This window comes from Numida meleagris, chromosome 7, assembly GCF_002078875.1.
Source record: "Numida meleagris isolate 19003 breed g44 Domestic line chromosome 7, NumMel1.0, whole genome shotgun sequence".
NCBI classification, from domain to species: domain Eukaryota; kingdom Metazoa; phylum Chordata; class Aves; order Galliformes; family Numididae; genus Numida; species Numida meleagris.
The window spans coordinates 26972414-26983819 of record NC_034415.1 but is presented as its reverse complement, the minus strand read 5'-3'; the positions used below and the strand labels follow the sequence as shown (position 1 = coordinate 26983819).

Below are 11406 nucleotides of genomic sequence, written 5' to 3'. Positions count from 1 at the left end.
ATATGTGAGTATCTACCTTACAGTATGCTACTATTCCTCTAAAATTTTATCAGAGTTTAATATGGTGAAAGTACATGGCTGTATGGGGCACTACTTTACAGCTGACTGGATGGTAGGAGAGAGGAACCATTTGGCGAATAAGACCCGACCACATGGCATTCATTTGGTTAATCACCAGCTATTAAAATAGCATCAAATCATAGCAACCTATTTGTTTATCATTCAGTGCACAATTTTCTGTACAGTGTATTCATAACTGATGTACCCAAGCTAATTTTAAATGAGCCAACAAAGCCATTTTCCAGCACTCTCCTGAGAAATGGATCTGTAGACCAATCAATCTCGCTGCTTCTGGGGCTAAGCCCCCACAAAATCAGAGCTGATGACATTGGTATTTAACTTTGAAGTAAGCTGATCTTGTTTATTCCCATCTTAAAAACTCTGTAATTTAAATCTTTTGCATTACTCCAAGATTCATTTGACTTCTAGTGTCTCCAAGCAGATTATATCACCTGTGTTCTCCCTAAACATGAATGTTCAAGCACTGTTGCAGATTCCTTTGTGATTTCTGTTTGAGACAACATTCAGGAGTTCCTTGGTGGTTCTTCTCTTTTTCACCAGGAGTTCAGCAAATGATGAAATCCTGTTAAACTCAGGAACAGAACAATAACTTTGATCTTGGTCTTCCAAGTGCTGATCTATTTCTGAGGGCTGACACCTCACTGCTGGACTAGCAATCCTCTGTAATTAAGGGAAGCAGAACACTAGAGCTGTGGTCAGTGCAGTTATTAAATTAATTTTATCACTGAGGCAAAAAATGGATGAAGATGTAGTGGTAACAAATGCACAGTGGAGTTCTTCTGTTGTTTGCACCGCAATAGAGCTTAGGAGTCTTAGTGATAAACCTCTGGTGTACAAATGATGCAAAGACCTGAGAAACGAGTAGCACCTTCCCCAAATACCTTTTCATATAAGTTAATAAATGTAGTTCAAAATGTCCCCTCTGCTACTGTTGGTGTCCTGATCAAACTTCCTCACCTTTAGCGTACCTGCAGAGAAATGAGGACAAATTTTGGCTTTGCTGGCAGACCTGTAGCACAGATTCCCACAGTGTTCATGCTCTTAGTGAAATAGGTGTGTGGTTATTTTTAGGGTGCAATGGGATATAATGAGACCTCAGAGCCGCCTGAAGGCTAGCTGAATCGTTGGCTTGGCATTTCGTTCTGCACGTCAGTTGATTGGTCATTTTATCACCAGTTATGAAGTGAAATTAGATAATCTTGATGCCATATGGTATACAGTATTTATAGTTTAGTATGTTTTCCATACATGTGCGCTAAAGCCTGCTTCAGGGATTTGTTACGGTTCTTGTGTTTACAGGATTTGGGTCTTGGGTGAAAGAAGAAATTGACAGTTACTAATGTTTGATTTAAACTAACACATCGGAGGCCACATGGGCGATCCCTAATTAGAGTCAATTCACACTTCCCATCCTTCGCCAGGGAGGCTGTCAAGACTCCATGGGACCAGATCCCATGTCCACTCAGCTCTGCTAGCTCCAGCAGCCGTTGAGACTGAGAATCTGCGGTGGTTAATCTCCACCCCGGCTGCTCTCCTGAACAGCTGTGGGCACGTGATATCCCCTCCAAGTCTCTGACACAGGTAGGCTTCAGCCTGAAGCATCGCCACAAAGATTATTGTCAGCATTAGGTTTAACTTCAGAAACTCTTGCTTTGCATCAGAATGTTCCATTCCCTTTGAAACACTGATGAATAAGTAGCTACAGGATTAATTATGTGGGACATTAGTCACTCCAATATGTGTCATTATTTTCTCAAAACAAGACTAAATGAATGCCACAGAAGGGTCTGATAGAGATCTGCATTTGGAGCTGATTCAGATGCAGTAAAATAGAAGTGTATTCTCAACCCCAAACATTATTTTCCTGACACAGGTACTCATGCTGGGGACCCTAGTTGGTTGCATGGTGTGAATATCCTCAGCACAGATAATTTCTTGACTGTTTCTCAACAAAACAGATCCCCATGCATATTTTCTGGTCCAAGCAGCAGCAAAGCTGTAGCTGGCTTCAGGGTACGTGTTAGTCTGCTTCAGACCCAAGTCCCAGACTCATCTCTGTCTCTGCTGCCACGTCTTGCTTACTCAAAGTTGATGTAATGGCAGGCAGAACAGGAGCAGACTGAGAATGGACCATGCTTTTTTTTTTGAAGTAGTAAATAGTAATAATAAACTAGAAACCCTGAGAGAGGAAAAGCAATGTTCAATTGCCCCATAAGAACCCCGTGAGCACTGGAACAAAGAGGAGTTAATAAAAGTTGCAGTCAGGTTTTTTGGATGGGATTCTTGCAGAATATGATTTCATAATCCGCTGTCTCTAGTGAACAACAAGACCTCTGTAAACACTCAATATTCAAATAGAAAATTGTTTCTTGTAGGCTTCCATGGCACAAAATAAAAGCGCTGTAAATCTGGGCCTCCATATGTGGTTCTCAGCTGGTGTAAGTCCCTGAATGAATTACATGTGAACAGAGAAATTAATGCTACACACATGGTGGCCAAACTTAAAAGCAAAAATTGCAACTGAGAATATGCTGCAGTGGATTGTGAACTATTTGAAGATAAATGGGAGCTTGAGTCCTTGCTGATATAATGCATCACTGATGCATTTCAAGGGGTACACAACAAACACAGTGAGATATTACAACACTGAGATCAACCTTAGGGGGAGTGCAAGGACCTACGCTTTACAATCAAAGACTGAAGTTAATGAGAACACCAGAAGGTAAATACACAATGTTGACTCATTCTCAAGATTTTGAACAAAAAGCAATTGGGTGAAATACTTGCTATTTTTAAAGAATCCCCAGATTTACTGTCACAGTAAATGTGTATCCTATCTAGGTTTCGAAGTGATTACGTTCTAAAGCTGTTTTTGTTAATCTGTAAATGCTGATGACAAATTACCCAAGAGTTTTTGTACTTTTGAAGCGGTTGTGATCTTTTTGTTATTGTTTTCCCTCCCTCTCTGGGCAGAGGAGGAGGAAAGAATGTGCATGTTCCAGTGAATTCTAAATGAGGGCTGTGCCTCCCGTTTGTAAAAAGACAAGCGCAGCAGTAAAAATAATAAATAAAACAAATGAGACTCTCTTTAATCCATTCATGAGCTCAAGTGTTTCAAGTAGACCATAATATTAAGACAAAGAGTTCTGAGAGAGATGGATCAGAGGAAAGGGCTGTTGCTTAAACAATGTCAGCCTATTTAATTAAATTACGTGTTTGTCAGTGCTGTATTTTCCCATGTCCAGGATTCTTACTGTTGATTCAGGGCTTAAGGCCTAAATAGAAAGGGCAACAACTGCTGTGTATTTGATCCTGAACAAGCTGTGTCCTTTGAAATGCCAGCACTCAATGGCTGGGAGAATGCTGGAGTGCTTTGCGGTGACGAAGGGCACTGGCATAAGAGTTGCTGAAAATATGTGTCTGACATTGCCACAGCATCCTGAGGGTGCACAGGGACCTTCTCTGACAACTTCTAAGCCTGCTGTTATTTCTGTAACAGTTTATTTGTATTTGTCACAAGGACAAATGGGACTGGGGTAGAGGACCAAGAGCAGTGCCAGAAGCCAGGAACTCTCAGCTCCCTCTTTCCTTTGTCTGAAATGGTTTGGCAGGTTTTTTTTCATACATAAAATCTATAGCTTAGTCATGGACAATTGCAAATGTTTATTGACTTATGGTCAAAGTTTAAACTGTTTTTGTAGCTGCTTTGTTGCACAAAATAGGTGGTTGGGTTTCCCTTTCCTGGATGGATCTCTTCTGCTTCAGCAGGGCTGGAGGGAGCCACTGGGACTTACAGTGCAACAGCTCGGGATGAAGCAGCAGATAAATTTGCAAGCATCAGGCCAGAGTATCTGCTTTGTCTATGTGGAGAGAGCACTCAAGCACCCAGCCACTGCTGCCATATAACAAGATCTGAGAGGGATCTGAGTATTTTTTTCTCTTCTGTACTCATACCTCTTTTATTTAAAGAATTATTCTGAGGACAGAATGTGGTCTTCAGTTATGAAGAGCATGATCTGTTCTTTGTCTCTTTGAATCATCTGGCAAGTCAAGCAGGATTCGTGCTGTAGAGTGTGCTGGCAGGGCACTGACTTCCATTGGTCAGATTGGTGCCTCCTTGCAACTGCTCACATCAGGAGACTCTGACGAGTTGCGTTCTGAAATTCCACCAGGTACTCTGTGAATCTCATGTGGTGATATATACCCAAGTTGCAGTCTCTGGATCCACAAACATATTTCATTTGCAGAGTGCATATAGCCTCTACCTCCTTCATAGTTGTGTTCTACTTGAAATGCCCACGATGTTCATCTTACAGAAGGCAAGAACAGCTCTTCCCCAATTTGTATGAATGGTACAGATTAATGCCTGCTTCTGGTCACATTGATGCTAGTGGCATAAAATGGGTTGAGTTCAGTGCTGTGGGATCATGCTTTCAATATCCTGAATGCTGAGTGTGGAATCTGGCTATTTTAGGATAAATTCCATGCAAATTGTGCTCGGACGATCATGAAAAATGTGAGCATGAGCATCATATTTCTCAAAATACATCATATATGAACTGGGACAACTAAGGCACATTTTTATGTGCCAGAATTGCTAAGTATGGGACATAAAAGAAGCGGTGTGCACTGGTTTGCTTTTTTTTTTTTTTTTTTTTTTTTTATNAAAAAAAAAAAAAATTAAAAAAGGCAAAATTCCAACTTATGTAGATGGAACAATACTTAGACATAAAATAGCAAAGTGTACTTATTAATCACAGAATCTTTTGAGTTGGAAGGGACCCTTAAAGGTCGTCTAGTCTCATTCCCTTTCAGTGAACAGGGACACCCACAGCTCCATCAGGTGCTCAGAGGCCTGTCCAGCCTGACCTTGAATGTCTCCAGAGACAGGGCATCCACCACCTCTCTGGGCAACCTGTGCCGATGCCTCACTGCCCTTATTGTATAAAGATTCTTCCTTATTTCCCATCTAAATCTCCCCTCTTTTAGTTTGAAACCATTTCCCCTTGTCCTATCTTCTATTCCTTATCTACATCCCTTTGTCTTTATCCTACATGTCTTTCTGACACAGTGATACAAGGCAGGACAAACTCTGCTGTACTGTATTGAAGTGCAGAAGCCACGTCCCTGGTGTGGGCAGCAGCATCTTCATTAACCTGGCTCACCTGCTTGGGCTGAAGGCACTCACACTCATCACCTGGGGGCAGCCTCCCATTGGGAGCAAGGGTGAGGATCTGAGGCCACCTCTGTAGCTAGCATGGGGATGTCTGGGAAAGGACTTCATTCTACACTGGTGCCCGATGGAAAATGAATCTACTTCAAAGTGAGCAATAAGGAAAAACTCCGGTTCCTTTTCTGCTTCTGGTTTAACTTTAATAATGCATTGTCCTTTGCAGGCTCTCCATTTCAAATTCTTCTATCACCAAATCTCAGCAGTCCTGAAGCTGATTATCACAGCGTTGAGAATCAAGCTGTTCTTGGAGTGTGATGTGGTCTTGGCTTCATCAGATGACACGTTCTTGATAACTGAGGCAAGGTAGCACTTTGTTCAGAATAGCTAGACTCATGTTAATCTGCTTTCTTCCTCATTAGGTATGTTTGTGGTGGATGGGGGATCATATGCATGCACTCATTTGAAATAGCTGAGTGTTTCTGATGAAGAAGTCCCAAAGGCACTTAACCCCAAGGACCTTAACCCCAAAGACAAAACCTTTCTACAGAATGCCCTTCGCTCGGCTAGCTATGAGAAGATCAATGCTGGGATTGATATATGTGAGTATCTACCTTACAGTATGCTACTATTCCTCTAAAATTTTATCAGAGTTTAATATGGTGAAAGTACATGGCTGTATGGGGCACTACTTTACAGCTGACTGGATGGTAGGAGAGAGGAACCATTTGGCGAATAAGACCCGACCACATGGCATTCATTTGGTTAATCACCAGCTATTAAAATAGCATCAAATCATAGCAACCTATTTGTTTATCATTCAGTGCACAATTTTCTGTACAGTGTATTCATAACTGATGTACCCAAGCTAATTTTAAATGAGCCAACAAAGCCATTTTCCAGCACTCTCCTGAGAAATGGATCTGTAGACCAATCAATCTCGCTGCTTCTGGGGCTAAGCCCCCACAAAATCAGAGCTGATGACATTGGTATTTAACTTTGAAGTAAGCTGATCTTGTTTATTCCCATCTTAAAAACTCTGTAATTTAAATCTTTTGCATTACTCCAAGATTCATTTGACTTCTAGTGTCTCCAAGCAGATTATATCACCTGTGTTCTCCCTAAACATGAATGTTCAAGCACTGTTGCAGATTCCTTTGTGATTTCTGTTTGAGACAACATTCAGGAGTTCCTTGGTGGTTCTTCTCTTTTTCACCAGGAGTTCAGCAAATGATGAAATCCTGTTAAACTCAGGAACAGAACAATAACTTTGATCTTGGTCTTCCAAGTGCTGATCTATTTCTGAGGGCTGACACCTCACTGCTGGACTAGCAATCCTCTGTAATTAAGGGAAGCAGAACACTAGAGCTGTGGTCAGTGCAATTATTAAATTAATTTTATCACTGAGGCAAAAAATGGATGAAGATGTAGTGGTAACAAATGCACAGTGGAGTTCTTCTGTTGTTTGCACCGCAATAGAGCTTAGGAGTCTTAGTGATAAACCTCTGGTGTACAAATGATGCAAAGACCTGAGAAACGAGTAGCACCTTCCCCAAATACCTTTTCATATAAGTTAATAAATGTAGTTCAAAATGTCCCCTCTGCTACTGTTGGTGTCCTGATCAAACTTCCTCACCTTTAGCGTACCTGCAGAGAAATGAGGACAAATTTTGGCTTTGCTGGCAGACCTGTAGCACAGATTCCCACAGTGTTCATGCTCTTAGTGAAATAGGTGTGTGGTTATTTTTAGGGTGCAATGGGATATAATGAGACCTCAGAGCCGCCTGAAGGCTAGCTGAATCGTTGGCTTGGCATTTCGTTCTGCACGTCAGTTGATTGGTCATTTTATCACCAGTTATGAAGTGAAATTAGATAATCTTGATGCCATATGGTATACAGTATTTATAGTTTAGTATGTTTTCCATACATGTGCGCTAAAGCCTGCTTCAGGGATTTGTTACGGTTCTTGTGTTTACAGGATTTGGGTCTTGGGTGAAAGAAGAAATTGACAGTTACTAATGTTTGATTTAAACTAACACATCGGAGGCCACATGGGCGATCCCTAATTAGAGTCAATTCACACTTCCCATCCTTCGCCAGGGAGGCTGTCAAGACTCCATGGGACCAGATCCCATGTCCACTCAGCTCTGCTAGCTCCAGCAGCCGTTGAGACTGAGAATCTGCGGTGGTTAATCTCCACCCCGGCTGCTCTCCTGAACAGCTGTGGGCACGTGATATCCCCTCCAAGTCTCTGACACAGGTAGGCTTCAGCCTGAAGCATCGCCACAAAGATTATTGTCAGCATTAGGTTTAACTTCAGAAACTCTTGCTTTGCATCAGAATGTTCCATTCCCTTTGAAACACTGATGAATAAGTAGCTACAGGATTAATTATGTGGGACATTAGTCACTCCAATATGTGTCATTATTTTCTCAAAACAAGACTAAATGAATGCCACAGAAGGGTCTGATAGAGATCTGCATTTGGAGCTGATTCAGATGCAGTAAAATAGAAGTGTATTCTCAACCCCAAACATTATTTTCCTGACACAGGTACTCATGCTGGGGACCCTAGTTGGTTGCATGGTGTGAATATCCTCAGCACAGATAATTTCTTGACTGTTTCTCAACAAAACAGATCCCCATGCATATTTTCTGGTCCAAGCAGCAGCAAAGCTGTAGCTGGCTTCAGGGTACGTGTTAGTCTGCTTCAGACCCAAGTCCCAGACTCATCTCTGTCTCTGCTGCCACGTCTTGCTTACTCAAAGTTGATGTAATGGCAGGCAGAACAGGAGCAGACTGAGAATGGACCATGCTTTTTTTTTTGAAGTAGTAAATAGTAATAATAAACTAGAAACCCTGAGAGAGGAAAAGCAATGTTCAATTGCCCCATAAGAACCCCGTGAGCACTGGAACAAAGAGGAGTTAATAAAAGTTGCAGTCAGGTTTTTTGGATGGGATTCTTGCAGAATATGATTTCATAATCCGCTGTCTCTAGTGAACAACAAGACCTCTGTAAACACTCAATATTCAAATAGAAAATTGTTTCTTGTAGGCTTCCATGGCACAAAATAAAAGCGCTGTAAATCTGGGCCTCCATATGTGGTTCTCAGCTGGTGTAAGTCCCTGAATGAATTACATGTGAACAGAGAAATTAATGCTACACACATGGTGGCCAAACTTAAAAGCAAAAATTGCAACTGAGAATATGCTGCAGTGGATTGTGAACTATTTGAAGATAAATGGGAGCTTGAGTCCTTGCTGATATAATGCATCACTGATGCATTTCAAGGGGTACACAACAAACACAGTGAGATATTACAACACTGAGATCAACCTTAGGGGGAGTGCAAGGACCTACGCTTTACAATCAAAGACTGAAGTTAATGAGAACACCAGAAGGTAAATACACAATGTTGACTCATTCTCAAGATTTTGAACAAAAAGCAATTGGGTGAAATACTTGCTATTTTTAAAGAATCCCCAGATTTACTGTCACAGTAAATGTGTATCCTATCTAGGTTTCGAAGTGATTACGTTCTAAAGCTGTTTTTGTTAATCTGTAAATGCTGATGACAAATTACCCAAGAGTTTTTGTACTTTTGAAGCGGTTGTGATCTTTTTGTTATTGTTTTCCCTCCCTCTCTGGGCAGAGGAGGAGGAAAGAATGTGCATGTTCCAGTGAATTCTAAATGAGGGCTGTGCCTCCCGTTTGTAAAAAGACAAGCGCAGCAGTAAAAATAATAAATAAAACAAATGAGACTCTCTTTAATCCATTCATGAGCTCAAGTGTTTCAAGTAGACCATAATATTAAGACAAAGAGTTCTGAGAGAGATGGATCAGAGGAAAGGGCTGTTGCTTAAACAATGTCAGCCTATTTAATTAAATTACGTGTTTGTCAGTGCTGTATTTTCCCATGTCCAGGATTCTTACTGTTGATTCAGGGCTTAAGGCCTAAATAGAAAGGGCAACAACTGCTGTGTATTTGATCCTGAACAAGCTGTGTCCTTTGAAATGCCAGCACTCAATGGCTGGGAGAATGCTGGAGTGCTTTGCGGTGACGAAGGGCACTGGCATAAGAGTTGCTGAAAATATGTGTCTGACATTGCCACAGCATCCTGAGGGTGCACAGGGACCTTCTCTGACAACTTCTAAGCCTGCTGTTATTTCTGTAACAGTTTATTTGTATTTGTCACAAGGACAAATGGGACTGGGGTAGAGGACCAAGAGCAGTGCCAGAAGCCAGGAACTCTCAGCTCCCTCTTTCCTTTGTCTGAAATGGTTTGGCAGGTTTTTTTTCATACATAAAATCTATAGCTTAGTCATGGACAATTGCAAATGTTTATTGACTTATGGTCAAAGTTTAAACTGTTTTTGTAGCTGCTTTGTTGCACAAAATAGGTGGTTGGGTTTCCCTTTCCTGGATGGATCTCTTCTGCTTCAGCAGGGCTGGAGGGAGCCACTGGGACTTACGGTACAACAGCTCGGGATGAAGCAGCAGATAAATTTGCAAGCATCAGGCCAGAGTATCTGCTTTGTCTATGTGGAGAGAGCACTCAAGCACCCAGCCACTGCTGCCATATAACAAGATCTGAGAGGGATCTGAGTATTTTTTTCTCTTCTGTACTCATACCTCTTTTATTTAAAGAATTATTCTAAGGACAGAATGTGGTCTTCAGTTATGAAGAGCATGATCTGTTCTTTGTCTCTTTGAATCATCTGGCAAGTCAAGCAGGATTCGTGCTGTAGAGTGTGCTGGCAGGGCACTGACTTCCATTGGTCAGATTGGTGCCTCCTTGCAACTGCTCACATCAGGAGACTCTGACGAGTTGCGTTCTGAAATTCCACCAGGTACTCTGTGAATCTCATGTGGTGATATATACCCAAGTTGCAGTCTCTGGATCCACAAACATATTTCATTTGCAGAGTGCATATAGCCTCTACCTCCTTCATAGTTGTGTTCTACTTGAAATGCCCATGATGTTCCTCTTACAGAAGGCAAGAACAGCTCTTCCCCAATTTGTATGAATGGTACAGATTAACGCCTGCTTCTGGTCACATTGATGCTAGTGGCATAAAATGGGTTGAGTTCAGTGCTGTGGGATCATGCTTTCAATATCCTGAATGCTGAGTGTGGAATCTGGCTATTTTAGGATAAATTCCATGCAAATTGTGCTCGGACGATCATGAAAAATGTGAGCATGAGCATCATATTTCTCAAAATACATCATATATGAACTGGGACAACTAAGGCACATTTTTATGTGCCAGAATTGCTAAGTAAGAGAAAAAGCCACAGCGGTGTGCACTGGTTTTTTTTTTTTTTTTTTTTTTTTTTTTTAATAAAGCTTTCATTTTGGGATTGGATGTTTTACTCAAAGAACTGTCATAGTCAAATACATGTTAATTGAAGAAATTCTGTCCTTCACAAGGTCTGATTTCCAAGCTAACACTGAACAGTGCTTTGAAGTACACTTTTCCTGCTAACAAGTCCACCCACTTTGCTGCTGCTTGAATCAGTCTTCGACAGTGAATTTTTCCATCACTACAAAAACTGTCTTTGTTTTGCTTGATGTTCAAGGTGAGACAATTTCTTTTCCTCCAGTTCTCCCAAGCTCTTGGAGGTACAACTTTCCCTCCTGCTGAACATGCAATTTTAGCAGTGTTCATGGTAGGCAATCCCCTAAGAAATGCTAAAAGATGTTCCATAAGTAGGAACTTTAGCCATTGCCTGGCTAACAGGAAAGTCAAAGGCAAAAATGTTTCTGTGGGATCTAAATATTTCTTTTGCTATCTTGCCTGGCTATTTTATGAAGGGTTCGATTTTTGTGTGATTCCAAATAACAGCTGAAACAGTTTATTTTAAAATAATAATTTCAAACACTACTTTTCTCTTCTTTGTGTGTGTGACAATTGTATTTATTTTGATTGAAACACTTCATTTATTTTTTTTATACATCATGCACCTTAGATGCCTTTCTAGCAATTTCTGCTCATGTTTGAACTCATTCTGATGTGTGTGAAGAGCATGGCTGCTCTGAACCCATCTCCTGTTGTAAGGATGACTAGTAACTTCTGTTGGATTGGTTTTTTTTTCTCCAAAGTAACTCTTTAATTGAAAATTTAAATCTTTAATGAGCTATTTCAACCCAGAA

At 41.0% G+C, this 11406-nt stretch overlaps 1 long non-coding RNA gene across 5 annotated transcripts in view; it reads left to right on the top strand.

Moving 5' to 3' along the window:
- Positions 4770 to 11406, top strand: part of LOC110402840 — a 51366-nt gene continuing 44729 nt past the window's right edge. For all 5 annotated transcript variants that reach the window (XR_002441334.1, XR_002441336.1, XR_002441332.1 and 2 more), the window contains exons 1-3: positions 4770 to 5404; positions 5674 to 5853; positions 10684 to 10832. This is a non-coding gene — a long non-coding RNA (uncharacterized LOC110402840). The remainder of the gene's footprint in view (positions 5405 to 5673; positions 5854 to 10683; positions 10833 to 11406) is intronic.